Here is a 14,913-nt window from a genome sequence, read left to right on the forward strand (position 1 = left end):
ACATTTAAAGAAACACCATTGTTATTTACAATGTCAATAGCTTAATCTCTCTCAAATGCGAGACCTATTGCATTTGCACCTACACACAGAGCCACACACACAAAGCCACCCACACACACAGAGCCACCCACACACACAGAGCCACCTACACAGAGCTATTCACATAGAGCAACCCACACAAAAATAGAGCCACCCACACACAGAGCCACCCACGCATAGAGCCACCTACAAAAAAGCCACCCACACAGAGCAACACACACAGAGGCACACACATAGAGCCTCCCACACACACACACACAGCCCCCCACACTTACACAGAGCCCCACACACAAAGTCACACACACACAGAGCCACACATTTATACACAGAGCCACATACACACACAGCCACACGCACACACATACAGAACCACACACACACACACATAGATCTAGACACATACACATTGATCTTGGAAGCCAAAGCAGAAGTGGCACCGTTGTTTCTAGATCTTTGCATTTATCACTAAAAATTAAGCATTTAAAAAATAAATGACTAATAACAATTGACAGATTAACTGAAAGGTTTCTGAGGCAGGATAAGGGTTCCTGTGGGGGCGGGGGGAGGGAAAGATAATATGAGCGAGACAAACTTTTGTTATTTAAAATATCAAGTACTTAAGGAGCAAATTTCTTCCACAGTACTGAATTTTAACTGATAGATTTTACTCAACTGTAAAGCTGCTCTTCACAAGCTGATAGTTTGAACGGGACATTCCATTGTGAGTGTGTTATTTATTGCTTCGTTTGAATCTGCATTTCTAATCAATTAACCTCTGAACATAAAGCCTTCACTGCTCAAACTCACTACCATGAGAGAGTCAAATACTTACATGGAGAAACTGGAGTTATTAATTTGAAGCACAACCATACTTGAATACTTGAGACACCAGTGACAAACAACAGTACCCAGCATTGATACTGCCAACGAACCACGGACAGTGCCAACAATTCACTAAGACAGCAATGATGAACAGTAGACACAACCACACAGCATCAACTCTCAAACAATAGCCTAAGACTGCTCCACAAACAGGGCTTGATCGAAAAAAAACTATTGTGGGTCAATTAAAATCTCTGCTGTAGCTGCAAGCTGCTTTCTGAGCATTACTATGCCTTTAACTACAGTAAATGTATTCACCCCATCTACATCAGACAAGCACTCATAGGGACAGATTTATGAGCCCCTTGCGCCACTTTTGCGTCACTTTTAACATGGGAAAAGTGACGCAAAAGTGGCGCAAGGGGCTCATAAATCTGCCCCATAATGTGTAAATACCTCAATCTGCATGCAACTGATAGTGACAGGACATAATATGGTACCATGACTGAGAACAATAACCCATAGGTATGCCACCACAAAAGTCTCATCCTCGAGCGTTGAGCTAGCTGAGCAAGTGACTAACCAATGGAGCATGCTTCAAAGAATAAATATCTGTTCTACAGTGTGCGATGCATGCGTCTGTCACTCATTGGGACTCAAAGACATGATTCACATAAAGAAAAAGATTTCAGTACACCCAAGTGGTTTCCCCCAGTAAGCGTGGCCTACACCTTTCAGCCCAACTTAAGACGTTATCACACTGCGTATCCCGCTCAACTGTGTCGTAGGCCCGTAGCAGCAGACATGCCAACCCTCCCGATTCAGGCGGGAGACTACCGATTTGAAAACTAGTCTCCCGCGTCCCGATTCAAGCGTCCAGAAACCCGATTCCTCGGGGTTTCAGCTGACAGGGCTTGGTGTTGTGTAAGGTGCTAATTCTTCCAGCAATAGTTAGAGTGGGGTGCAGGGGCTCTAGAAGGGGTTAAAAATCAACAAAGCCTCATTAACAATCGAATGGTCTTTAAAAGACCTGTGAAGTACCCAGGGGCGCTGTGTGGTGCCCGGGACGCTCTTTCAGCCCGGGCTGCCACACACGGGGTGGGGGGGCGGGGTGTATGCACTGCCAGGCCAGTGCAAACACTTTCTTGCATCACCCCCTCTCTGCCTGCCATTGCGCTCCATGAAGAAAAAAAACGTGCATTTGCGTTTCAAATGTCCGATCCTGAAGCAGCACGCTTCCAAAGCCCATACATGCCAGTAACCCGATTCAAGGCCCCATTCTCCCGTTTTTTTTCTAAAATATCTCCCACTTTGCTCTTCTGAAATGTTGGCATGTATGCGTAGCAGGTAAAATAACCATTTGGGATTAAATGAAAAGGACGTGGTTTAAGAGTACATAATACATGCTTACACCCTTTAATGTCAAAATTCAAATACCATCTCAAACAGCCCCGAAATACTCGATCTAGATAGATAAGAGGATTCGTTCAAGTTAAAAAGGGAAATGTAACTTATGTATATCTAGATAAAGATTGTAGGGTGCATTTAAACATTGAGCTCACAGGTCAGCTCACCCGGTCTCACAGCAAAAACTGTTTTGATTAGATGACGGGTAATCGGTCTATATCTGGTATTCGTTATTTTAGGACAGTGCTGCTGCCTGCTAAACTGCCTATATGCTATCGTACTTTTTTTATTTAGTTTTAAAATGAATAGAATCTCTTGCCTACTTTCTTGAACCTCGTTTCTGTAAACCGATCTCCGAATGGCCGTACAAGTAGGACACCATGTTCGTAGTCTTAAATTGATACACCTTAAACAAGCATGGCCGCCGCGCACACGAAAAAATAAACGGGACCGAAGTCTTCGTCACGTATCAGCGAGAAAAAGCTATAATGCGGGGTAACGTTAAATTAGCTAGCACCGCAGATGAATTATTGTCATAATGCTGCTGCACACACAAACTAAGTTTTGGGCAGGAATCAGCGGGGCAACGCAGTGTGTGGGTTACAGTTAAAGACGTACCTCGCTAGGTCAATTGTTGACGCAATGGCCTCCGACCACCAAAAATCGTGCGCAGCCTAGTCTACAAAGGCGTCAACGCAGTCATGGGAGTACAAGATAAACATGCACGCATTAGGTTTACTGATGATCTAACAATAAAGTTGTTTCTTTCCTTGGGAAGAGGGCTCCCGGGGATTAGAGGCAGCGGCTCTTAGCAGCCAGGTGGCAGCCGGCCAGCGCTGTGCCAATCGCAGCTTTGCAATGCGGAGGAGGTGCCCGGCTGGATTCACAAACCTGTTATGGAGCTGAGAGGACAAGCACACCACTGCCTTTCTCCGAGGCGAAGCAGAAATGCCTCGGAGAAACGCAGTGTCGTTTTCGGATTCGGGGGCGTGTTCTCCTCTTGCCATTGGCTGGAGGAGATAATTAGACTTCTTGAAAAAAACACGCCCCCGAATCCGAAAAGGACGGGGCCTGTTCGGAGTGACGGACCTCTTCTCCAATGGCTGGCCAGCATTCAAGAGGCCAGCCAATGGAGAACAGGGGAGAAGAGGGGCGGGTTCAAGCCCCTCTACTCCAAGTCATTATCTCTCGCAAGCGAGACTGCGCAAGCGCAGCCTTCGCTAGCCGAGACCTAAAAAGGGGGAATTACAAAGATAGAAAACAGGGATACAAAACCAGGTCTTATTCACATCATGACATTATGCGCAGGGGAAACCAAAACACAATAACTGGATTAAATGCAAATTATAGTATATTACTCTTGCACAAGATCTACATTGTACTGGTAACAGTGTTCCATTCATCAAGAGAATTCAAGCCTTTAGTGACAGAATTGCAACGTGCAATCCAATGGCATTCAGATTTATTGAGTAGAAGTTGCAAATTCTCACCACGAAGCGGTAGGGATGGACAGTCTATGACTTGCCAAGTCATCTCAGTTTCCGAATGATTGTTTTCTTTGTAGTGTGTTACCATTGGGGCCGTAGTTATATTGCATCTGATGCGACTCTTGTGTTGAGAAATGCGTTCTTTCACCATTTGTGTCGTTTGCCCTATGTATAATAGGTCACATGGGCAGCGAATCGCATAAATCACGTTTTTGGTACGACAGTTTGAAAAATGCTTAAGTTGGTATGTGCGCTCACAAGTAACAAAAACCTTGGTGTTATTGGTGAGTTCGCAAACATTACAATTTTGACATTTAAAATGGCCAACAATGGGCGGTAGGCCCCATAGTGTAGTAATAGATGGGTCTTTCTTTTCCATGTGCCGCCATGTAATGGCATGAACCAATTTGTCTGCGAGATTATTACCTCTTTTATAAGACAACATTGGTGGTTCAGAAAAAGGTGTCAAGGAGCGAAGCAGTGTCCAGTTCTTTTTGATTATTGTGCCAACCTTGTTGCTACAGGGGCTGTAGGTGGAAACAAATGGAATGCATGTATTTTCCCGTTTGGTAGATGGGGCAAGGATAATCTCCCTATGGCTATACCATGCACGTTTGAGTGCTCTTTTAACAAGATGTTTAAGATAACCTCTGTTAGTCAATTTTTCAGAAAGGATGCCAGCCTCGCGAAAATAATCTTTTCGCCATTTACAATTATGTCATATGCGCAAAAATTGCCCATACGGTAATCCATCCTGTAAGCCCCGTGGGTGGTAGCTGGAATATAGGAGCAAAGTATTTCTTTCCGTCAGTTTGCGGAACAAAATTGTGCCCAATTTGTAGAGGTAAGGGGTGAGTTTGGATTGGTGTATTCTGGTCCTTGTTTATATTACAGGAAGCCACAGGGAAAGGGATATCCAGCTTGTGACAATAATATGTATTGTGATAATCTGTAACGGCAAGTCACAGGAATGCAGAGAAAGGACTGCGGTGCAGACCAGCAAGCTCTGAGGGACTCACCCAGCGAGGGTAAGTCAGGGCACATCTGGAGCAACCAGGAACGCCCAATTAGAAAAGGAGTTGCGTTCGTGGGGACCTGCTAGCTAACGGACTAGTGATTGCAAAGGAGCCTCAAGTGGTCACACTTGAAGCTGGCCCACGGGTCACTTGTGGAGTGGAGGCCAACAATCTCCGGTGCAGAAGGTGCTCAAGGCTGGGGCTACTCGGAGCCCAAAGCACAACTTCGAGGATGACCAGGAAGATAGTGTTGCTGCAAAAGTTCACGGTGTACAGGGTTCACGGTTCCACGTCACCCACGATAGCCACGGGCTTCAGCTTTGATGTGGACTCAGGGTAGCCTCGGGGAAGTCTGGAAATCCACCTCTGGGTATGCAGAGCCTTTGGTGTCCGGTGGGAGCTTCAGAATTGCAGAATGGTCAGTTGCTTCTTTGGTGCCTGCCAACCAGGGGAGTCCCTCCTTGACCCCAAGGGAGATTTCTTCCGTCTTCTAGTCGAAATAGAAAGTCGAAGGTCCAGGATATATGTTTCAGAGTTTCGTCCAGGGTAATCTAAAGTCCTAGGGACTGGATTCATATACTTATACTAAGTTTAGGGGATGGACTAACTCTAAGGCCCCACCCCTTCCCCTTTGTCCAGTTTCACGCCAGAGCAGGGGGTGAGTGCCCCTGCAACCGGTTTGAACTGGGCTATGCACAGAGACACCTTATGTGCCCCAGGCAGAGTCTCAAAAGCATTCTCTGAATGCACCCACCCTGCCCCAGTACACATCTGCCTGTCTGGGGAGGTGGTTACACCTCCCTGTGACAGGAAACCTATTGTCCAGGCCTCCCCTGCTGGAGTTTCCCTCAGCAGCAGGAGGCCAGACCCGTGTCTGTGGCAGTGGCATGGCTTTGGAAAGTTTTAATCGGGTTTAGCCAGTGTGAACATGTCTCTCCCTCTAGAAGGGTGGAATGCTACCCCTGCCACCAGGACTGGCGGGGGGTAGTATTCCAAAGCGTTTGACACCAAAGACAACATGTTTTGATGCAGCCATTCCAAAGTTAGCATTTACAGTGAGGTTATAATACACTTAAGAGTATATGGTATGGCTGTATCACAGAACAGCCATAAGGAAGTATTTCCGAATGCTGCAGAGGGGCTCAGCTCATGCTTGGGCACCCTCTCACAGAAAACCAAGCACTCTGCCTTCAGGATTGTCAAGGCCTGCCATAGGAGTGGCTTATAGGTTTATATGTGTCTGTATAAGTTAGTGATATAGGTAGCCTATACCACAGTAAGTGGTATAAGCACACCCTTACCCAGGCTGCAGTAGAAGACTTTTGGTGTCATTTTGGAGTGCTTCCCAGGGGTGGCATAATACATCCTGTAGCCCCTGGTAGGCCTCTGAGGTACCTATGCCCTAGATACATAGTATACCATATATACCAGGGGCTTATAAGGCACTCCAGAATCCAATTAGATATGTACCTAATGTACATGGAAACCATTTTTGAGAGGAAGCAGCTATGCTGTGGTCCTGATTAGCAGGGCCACAGCCAGACTAAGGTCGAAAAACAGTGAAACACCAGCAAAAAGTGAGGGTAGCCATGTGAAACAGATCCTACTCTCCTTCACAACCCCCCCCCCCCCCTAAACGCAGGGACATTAAACTAACCTTGACCAGTTGAGTCTTCATGTTCTAAGTTGAAATACCTAGAGAGTCCATCTGCATTGGCATGGTTACTCCCAGGTCTATGTTCCACTGTAAAGTCCATCCCCTGTAGGGAAATGGACCATCTCAGCAGTTTGGGGTTTTCACCCTTCATTTGTTTTAGCCATAAAACGGGCTTATGGTCAGTCTGAACAAGTAAGTGAGTACCAAACAAGTATGGCCTCAACTTCATCAGAGCCCAAACCACAGCAAAGGCCTCCCTCTCAATGGCTGACCAACGTTTCTCTCTAGGGGTCAGCCTTCTGCTTATGAAAGCTACTGGCTGATCCTGACCTTCTTCATTCAATTGTGACAGTACAGCTCCAACCGCCAATTCAGATGCATCAGTTTGAACAATGAACTTTTTGGAGTAGTCAGGACTCTGTAGAATGGGAGCAGTACACATGGCCTGCTTCAGGTCATCAAATGCCTTTTAACAGCTGGCTGTCCACTGAACCTTTTTGGGCATTTTCTTAGAAGTTAAGTCAATCAAGGGTGTCACTATTGATCCATACCCTTTGACAAATCTCCTATAGTACCCAGTCAGGCCTAAGTAAGGCTCTCACCTGAGTCTGGGTAGTTGGAGCAGTCCATTCCATTATGGTCTGGATCTTGCTCTGCAATGGTAGAACCTGGCCTCCACCTACAAGGTGGCCCAGGTGCACAACCTGACTCTGCCCTATCTGGCACTTAGTAGCCTTGATAGTTAGGCCTGCTTTTTGCAGGGCCTCCAAAACATTCCTTAGGAGGACCAGGTGATCCTCCCAGGTGGAGCTAAAGACAGCAATATCATCTAAATATGCTGCACTAAAGGCTTCCAGGCCTGTGAGAACTGTATTCACCAACCTTTGGAAAGTGGCAGGTGTATTCTTCAAACCAAAGGGCATTACCACAAATTGTTAGTGCCCACTAGGGGTAGAAAATGCTGTCTTTGGCTTTGCATCATCAGCTAGTCTGATCTGCCAGTAGCCAGCTGTCAAGTCAAATGTGCTAAGGTACTTGACTGAGGCCAAAGCATCTATAAGCTCATCTGCCCTTGGTATTGGATGGGCATCAGTCCTAGTGACTGCATTGAGACCCCTGTAGTCCACACACAACCTCATCTCTCTTTTCGCACCACTGGTGTGAGATTTTGGCACAAGGACCACTGGACTAGCCCAAGGGCTATCTGAGGGTTCCATCACACCCAAATCCAACATTTTCTGGACTTCTGTCCTGAAACAGTCCCTGACATGGTCAGGTTGCCTATAATCTTATTTTTAATAGGCAGACTGTCCCCAGTGTCCACTTCATGAGTGCACCAGGTTGTCTGACTTGGAGTCAGTGAGAACATGTGTCTGAACTGATTGAGAACCTGTCTGCAATCAGTTTGCTACTGGGCAGTGAGGCTGCCTAGCAAGGCTACACCATCAACTGACCCATCATCAGGGTTCTGTGAGAGGAGATCAGGGAGTGGGTCACTCTCTTCCTCCTGTCCCTCATCAGTTGCCATGAGCAAGCCCATGTCAGCCCTGTCCACATATGGCTTTAGCCTGTTGACATGGAGAACCCTAGGGGGACTCCTAGGGGTTCCAAGGTCTAACAAGTAGGTAACCTCCCCTTTCTGTTCAACAATAGTGTGGGGCCCTCTCCACTTGTCCTGGAGAGCTGCTGGGGCCACAGGCTCCAACACCCACACTTTCTGTCCTGGCTGATAAACAGTCAGTACAGCCTTTTGGTCATGCCAGGCTTTTTTGCTAGCCTCAAGGTTTTTGTTTGCCTTTTTCATGTACTCAGCCATCCGGGAGCGGAGACCAAGTACATAGTCCACTATGTCTTGCTTTGGGGCCTTGAGAGGTAACTCCCATCCTTCCTTCACCAAACACAATGGACCCCTGACAGGGTGACCAAACAGAAGTTCAAATGGGCTGTAGTCAACCCCCTTCCGAGGCACCTCCCTGTATGCAAATAAAAGGCAGGGCAAGAGCAGGTCCCATTTTCGCCTAAGCTTCTCTGGGAGTCCTTTGATCATGCCCTTTAAGGTTTTGTTGAATCTCTCAACTAAACCATTGCATTGTGGGTGATAGGGTGTGGTGAATTTGTTATTCACTCCACACTCCTTCCACATAGCAGTTAAGTAACTAGACATAAAGCTTCCATCTCTGTCAGATACTACCTCCTTAGGAGAACCTACTCTTGAGAACACACTCAAGAGAGCTCTTGCCACTACAGGTGCTGTAGTAGTCCTTAGGGGAATTGCTTCTGGATACCTGGTGGCATGATCCACTACCACCAGTATAAATCTGTGCCCAGATGCTGTTTGAGGATCCATGGGACCAACAATGTCAATCCCAACCCTCTCAAAGGGAACCCCCACCACAGGTAGTGGTATCAGAGGGGCCTTTGTAGTGCCACCTGCTTTGCCACTGGCTTGGCAGGTTACACAGGAGCGACAAAACTCCTTTGTGTCTTCAGACATGTGGGGCCAGTGAAAGTGAGGAACAATTCTGTCCCAAGTCTTGTTCTGGCCTAAGTGTCCTGCTAGGGGAATATCATCGGCTAGTGTCAATAGGAAACCCCTAAACTTATAACCAACCTCCTGGATGCACCAGGCTTGGGGTCTCTACTCTCTGAGTATAGGAGTCCATCATCCCAATAAACTTTATGTGTGCCACTAGCATTCCCAACAGCCTCATCAGCAGCTTGCTGTCTGAGGGTTTCAAGAGAGGGGCAGGTTTTCTGCTCCTGGCTCAGATCAGACCTGGAAGGGCCCCCTGTCCCCAAGAACTCAACCTGGTCAGGTTCAAGCTCCTCTGGGACAGTTCCTTCTGCAGGCTCAAGATCATCTCCCTGAGGAGACTGATCAGTATCCTGAGTCAGGTGGGAAGGCTCTGCCTTAACCCTACTGCTCCTCCTCTTGTGAGGCACCTGGTCCATTATTCCAGAATCCAGGGCCTGTCCAGCTTTCGACATTTTTGCCTGTGACCTAGTCAGAGCAAAGACATGTGCAGTGATCCCTAAGATTTCTGCATGTGTCCTGAGCTCCACTTCAGCCCAAGCTGAAGTTTCCAGGTCATTGCCAAGCAAGCACTGTACTGGTAGGTCCGCACTTACCACAACCTTCTTAAGGCAAGTTAACCCTCCCCAGGAGAAGTTAACAACTTCCAGAGAATGGTCTGTTCTGACATTGCTAGCATTGGTCACTTGGTACATTTCACCAAGTATAATCTGCCCAGGATCCACAAGATCTTTTGTCACCACTGTGACACTTGCTCCTGTGTACCTGAATGCCCAAGCTTCTACTCCATTAATTAAAGGCTGCTGTCTGTATTTGCCCAGGTTACTGGGGCACACAAAGGGGGACATATCCATGCCCCCATCACTGACAAGCACAGCCTGAGTTGGAACTCTGACTAGGTCAGAGTCCATCTCAGAACCCAGGGTCAACCCTACTACACCCTTATTATGTGTCTTCCCACCACCAATTGTAAGTATACTAGGGGGAACAAGTGCCTTAGGGGCATTGGTGGTGGTTGGAGTATTTTCTTTAGCCTTGGTGCAGTCACTAGTCCAGTGAGTTTTCTGCTTATAGATTTTGCACCAGGGCTTCTTTTGGCCTTTCCCTTTGTTAGCCTGTGAATCCCCCCGAAGAATATGTTTAGGGCCCTTGTGAAGACTTCTGGTCTTTACCCTTGTCCCCACCCTTATCAGAGTTTTTGGAATCTTGCTTCTTAGGGTCATCACCTTGGTTCTGTACTTTCTGCCTCACCCTAGTTTTGACCCATTTGTCTGCCTTCTTTCCCAATTCTTGGGGAGAGGTCAGATCCGAGTCTACCAGGTACTGGTGCAACAGCTGATTTTGACAGTTATTAAGAATCTGCTCCCTCATTATCAGATTGTACAATCCTATGAAGTCACACACTTTACTGTCCAATAATCAACCTTCCAGAGCCTTAGAAGCACAGTCAACAAAGTCAACCCAGTCCTGATTTTGTGCCTTTTGGGTATCTCTGAACTTTAACCGGTATTGTTCAGTGGTTAGGCCAAAACCATATATCAGAGCACTTTTCAAGACTTTGTAGTCATCAGCATCCTATTCTCTTACAGTGAGGAGCTGGTCTCTACCTTTGTCTGCAAAGGAGAGCCATACGATTGCTGCCCACTGACCTTGAGGGACCTTATGTACTTTACAGGCCTTCTCCAAGGCAGTTATCCATTTGTGGAGGTCATGCCCACTCTGGTAGGGAGGGACAATCTTACTTAGGTTTCTATGGTCATAAGACCTCTCCCTATCTCTAGGGAAATTGCTGCCACCAAGGGAATCTAGTCCCTCCTTTTTACCAGCCCTGTAGAGCTCCAGGGCTTCCCTATCTAAGGCCATCTGCTGCTTTCTGAGGTTGAACTTGTCTTGCTCATACTTCAGCAGTCTTTCTCTTCTCTCCTGGGAGATTTTCCTCCCTCTGCGAGAAGAAACAGAGGTTCCAATAGAGGAGTTAGACTGAATAGATCCCCTTGACAGAGATCTATCCTTTCTAACCCTGTGTTCAGGCCTACCAGGAGGAATGAAGGAAGTGGCATTATTGTCATCATCCTCATCCTCATCCTGATGGTCTGTGTTCATCAGAGTCTGGTCATTGTCACCAGTCTGGTCAGCATTTGAGTTAGGGTCAGGGGAGTTTCCACCCCTGGACCCACCCTCAGGTGCTGCCCCACCCACACTGTCTCCATCTACAGGCCCACTAGGACTTGTGATATCATCCAGTTTCAGTATCTTTGTGAGATGCTGGGTGGATGGGCTTTTGCCTGTCTTCAGCTTCCTAATGGTACATAAGGCCCTAAGCTGAGCAAAGGAGAGATCCTCATATTTATAGGGAAGGAGCTCACTGGTTCCTGGTAGGGACCCACTGGTTCTTGGCTGGTTAGACATTACAAATGTGGTGTGGTGTATTGCACTACCTACACTAGTGTGGCCTACTAAACTCTCTTGAGTTGTAGAAAGGGTGTGCTATCCCTTAACAGACAACTCTTAAATCAGTATACTGTGCTAGGAAACGCCCTATGGCCCCTTGGTATTCTGACTCCCTTAGAACTCAGAGGCAGGTATGCAGGAGGCAAGAAAGGCTTTGGAGATCCCAGCCCGATGCCGAAGGCCGGACCAAACATAGAAAGCTTCTTAAGATCTATAAAGCGGCGGTGCTGGTTGAAAAGCAATCCTATTTCTCCAACCTTACCTCCTCTCTTACCTCCCCTGGAGACTTGTTTAAAATTGTGGACACCTTATCTCTTATTCATCACCCAGACCCTATAGTTCCCTCACAAGAACTCTGTGATCAGATCTCCTCCTTTTTTCACACTAAAATTTTAAATATTCACACAGCCCTCCAGGCAGATAATCTTACACGGCCTTTCTCCTCGGACTTTGGGAATACTGTTCTCCCTGCGGACACCTATTCCAGTTTTCCTCCCCTTACGGCCTTGGACTTAGAGAGACTTTTGGACTCCCTTAAATCAGGTTTGCCTCTTGACCCCTGCCCGCTTAAAATCTTGAAAAATTGTAAGGCTACCTTAATGCCCCCCATGCTGGCAGTCATGAATAGGGCCATATCCAGTGGGATTTTCCCATCCTCCTGGAAAACAGCTATTGTAAAGCCCCTTCTGAAGAAGACCACCCTGAGGCCTTAAAAAACTTTCGCCCCATCTCTCTCCTTCCTGCCCCGGCCAAGATGTTGGAGGCTCATCTGAATTTCCATCTCAGCTCCTTTCTTGATAAAACCCGCCTGCTTGATCCATCTCAGCATGGTTTCAGAAAGGAGCACAGCACTGAGTCAGCCCTTACGGTGGTGGTTAGCAACATCCGCACCAAGGTTGATAGGGGTCAGACTACGCTGCTGATCCTGCTCGACCTCACCGCGGCTTTTGACACCCTGTCCCCCACCATCTTGGCCTCCCGTCTCAGTGAGATGGGGGTGGAAGGTCTGGCCCTCAGTCTGCTTACCTCCTTTCTCAATAACAGGGAGCAAAGGGTCAAATTGGGTGACTTCCTCTCCACTGCCAAGCCCTTGCATTGTGGGGTCCCGCAGGGCTCTTCTCTGAGCCCGACTCTTTTCAACGTTTATGTGGCCCCACTTGCTAGGCTTGTTAGATCTTTTGGTCTGGAAGTACTCTCGTACGCCGATGACACCCAAATTATGGTCTCCCTGTCACAATCTATTGGATCTACAGCCCTAAATTTTAGGAACTGTATGGAGGCCGTGGCAGGCTGGATGACATCTAGCTTCCTAAAATTGAATGGGGAAAAGACGGAGATTCTGGTGTTCGGGAGCAACAACAAGGTGTGGTCAGCCGACTGGTGGCCATCGACTCTGGGAGTCTGCCCCCAGCCATCCCTGGCTGCCCGTAATTTGGGAGTCCTATTCGACACCTCTCTCACCTTTGACAAGCAGGTGAATAGGACTGTCTCCACCTGCTGTGGGGTTCTAAGGGTGTTGAGAAAGCTCACCCACTACCTCACGCCCGACGCCCGGAAACTAGTCTCGGTTGCCCTTTTATCTTCGCGCCTGGACTATTGTAATGCCCTCTACCTCGGGATGAACAACAAATTGGTCCATCGGTTGCAAGTGGTTCAGAACGCGGCAGCAAGGTTCGTTGTTAATGCCCCTAGGCGCTCCTCTGGAACCACGATCAGGAAACATCTTCACTGGCTACCGGTGTATGCCAGGATAAAATTCAAAGCTCTGGCCCTTACTCATCGGGCTCTTCATGACGCAGGGGCCGAGGGCATCAGGTCTCTCTTGTCCTACTACACCCCAGGCAGGGCCCTGCGATCCACTAGTCTGAAGTTGTTAACCGTCCCCCGCGTTGCGAAAGCAAGGTGGGGAGGCAGGGCCTTTTTCGCCCTTGCCCCCAGACTTTCGAATGAGCTTCCCCCTGACCTTAGGAATCAGGAATCCCTTATTTTGTTTCGTCGAGCACTTAAAACTCTGCTCTTCTCTGAGGCCTATCCCTAATGTCTCTTTCCTGCTATTTGACTGATTGTTTTCCATCATCTGTGCCTTGACGCCCTTGGGAAAAGTAGCGCAATACAAATCCCTTATCAATCAATCAATCAACTCTAAGTTCGGTAGAACTTACTGTAGCTGACTGACCTAGGAGGCAAGATGGCGGCCGCTAGTGCAGCGGTGTGAGTTGTCTCCGCTCCCTCCACTCCCTGACCCGAGGAGAAACGGCGTCGTGAAGGACTGACCGATTGATTTGTGGCTTCTGCAAGGCTAAAAGGGTTCGGGCTAAGTTTCAAGAGTCTTTAATGCAAGAAAAACGCCATTCTACCTTAGCTGTATTCACTCCGCCGTCTGGGCTCTTTCCGGCTTGTGGTGCTCGGCTGGCTGGCTCCCTTTCCTCGCTGATGCTGAGTTGACGTTGAGCTGTATCCCCGCTGTCTGATACTTTGTATCGTTGATTCTCGGATTCTCGGATTGTTTCAAAATGTTATCCTATGCGGCTTGTTCTTCTTCAGCTCCCCTGGCTCCGCTGCTTTGCCCGGCGTTCCCCACCCTGGTTTCTGTGGGGTAGACATCTGGAGTCCCACTTTGGTTTGCGGTCCTACATTATGCCGCCAAAAAATGTTAATCTGTCAGCGAAACCCCCGAACACCCGGAGCGGCAAGAGTAAATATGCTCCAACTAACGAGACGGAGGAGCTCGAATCTGCTAATCCTCTACATGGGATCGCCAAAGCTGGTGAGTCAAAAAAACGGGGAGCGTCTTTTATTAAGGGAGTCATTCAAACTGTACCTGAACTCTTTGAGAAGCATACTGCCAAAAATACTAGTAAACAATCCTTTTTGACTACAACTATTTCTCCCACATCAATTGAAAAAGAAAAAGAAGATGGCAATATTGCTATACATGTTAATGACAGCGCATTAAACTCTGATCCTGAATTAGCCATGATCTCAGCTCATGACTCTGTAACGATATCTGGCTCTCCAGTACATAGCATTCTGGGACTTGTAGTTTCTAATACCGTGAATATTCCTGGTGGCTCCGAAACCCCCCTGGAACCACTAAGCGATAATGGATACTCCTTTATCAATCCTATGAAACCCACAGAGTCATCAGCGTCAATCGCCACTGAAAAATCTTATCAAGATATCACCCTAGAGCCTACGGAGAAATTTTTCTCAATGTCCGATTTAACATCCGACGAAAGCTTTGACAAGGACTGGGCCGATTATCCTGAGGAAGGCAGTTTGGGTGATGAGACGGGGGCAAGCGAAACCTCTCCAGGTTCCGGCATAACTGTTAAGAAACACAGGATCAGGCGATCATCCACATACAGGAACAGATCTAATGGTCCCGAGGGTTCCCTTTCTGTACAGCCTGATCCATCAAACGAGCAAGTCATTTGCGAAGAACCTTCTTCTGACTCCTCTTCGGCGGTGACTCTTTCTATGATTTACCAAAAAATGCTG

The sequence above is a fragment of the Triturus cristatus genome, chromosome 4_1 (assembly GCF_964204655.1).
Source record: "Triturus cristatus chromosome 4_1, aTriCri1.1, whole genome shotgun sequence".
Classification (NCBI taxonomy): Eukaryota; Metazoa; Chordata; class Amphibia; order Caudata; family Salamandridae; genus Triturus; species Triturus cristatus.